This window comes from Aptenodytes forsteri, unplaced genomic scaffold (assembly GCF_000699145.1).
Source record: "Aptenodytes forsteri isolate BGI_AS27 unplaced genomic scaffold, ASM69914v1 Scaffold482, whole genome shotgun sequence".
In the NCBI taxonomy this organism is placed as follows: domain Eukaryota; kingdom Metazoa; phylum Chordata; class Aves; order Sphenisciformes; family Spheniscidae; genus Aptenodytes; species Aptenodytes forsteri.
In genome coordinates this window covers 1,024,759-1,025,644 of record NW_008795046.1, presented here as the reverse complement: position 1 = coordinate 1,025,644, position 886 = coordinate 1,024,759, and positions in this window count along the sequence as shown.

Sequence of the window (886 nt, the reverse complement as noted above, 5' to 3'; positions counted from 1 at the left end):
TGTCCCTTTACTTTTAAACTATAATAAGAGAAAAATGTAGTCTTCCTTCTGTTGGCTTGTAGGGAGTAGATGCTGTAACATTAGAAGCGTGGCTTTTCATCACTATTTTTAATGTTTTAGTAAAACTTCTTAATCACTTTTCACGAACTGAATCTTGGTTTTTAGTACAGTGAGTGTAGCTGACAGTGTTATTGATGCTTTAGAAAACTTGTTGCAGCCTGATGAGAAGGAGTGACCGCTTCTTTTCACTAGAGTTATAGACATCACATTTTATTAATTTTAGGAACCAGTTCTTGCATTATTCAATTTATCTCCATTAGTGTTAGCAAAACTTTGTGTATGGAGTGAGACCTTATTCTTCCTAAGAATTTCACAATTTGTCCCTTTGTAACTGGATACCAAGAGTGGGAACAGATTTATAAAATCCAATTAATTATCATAGAATTGTAGAATCATATCATCTAGTCCAGACCCTGGCTCAAAACAGGACAAATTAGATCAGGTTGCTGAGGGCTGCGTCAAGTCGAGTCTTGAACCCCTCCAAGGATGGAGGTTCCACAACCTCTCCAGGCAACCTGGATGGATAGTGCTAAGCCACTATCCATCGTACTTGAGAGGTTGTGGCAGTCTGGAGAAGTTCCCACTGACTGGAGGGGAAACATCATCACCCCCATTTTTAAAAAGGGAAAAAAGGAAGACCTGGGGAACTACAGGCCAGTCAGTCTCACCTCTGTGCCTGGGAAGATCATGGAACAGATCCTCCTGGAAGCTATGCTAAGGCACACGGAGGACAGGGAGGTGATTCGAGACAGCCAGCACGGCTTCACCAAGGGCAAGTCCTGCCTGACTAACCTAGTGGCCTTCTATGATGGAGTGACCACATCAG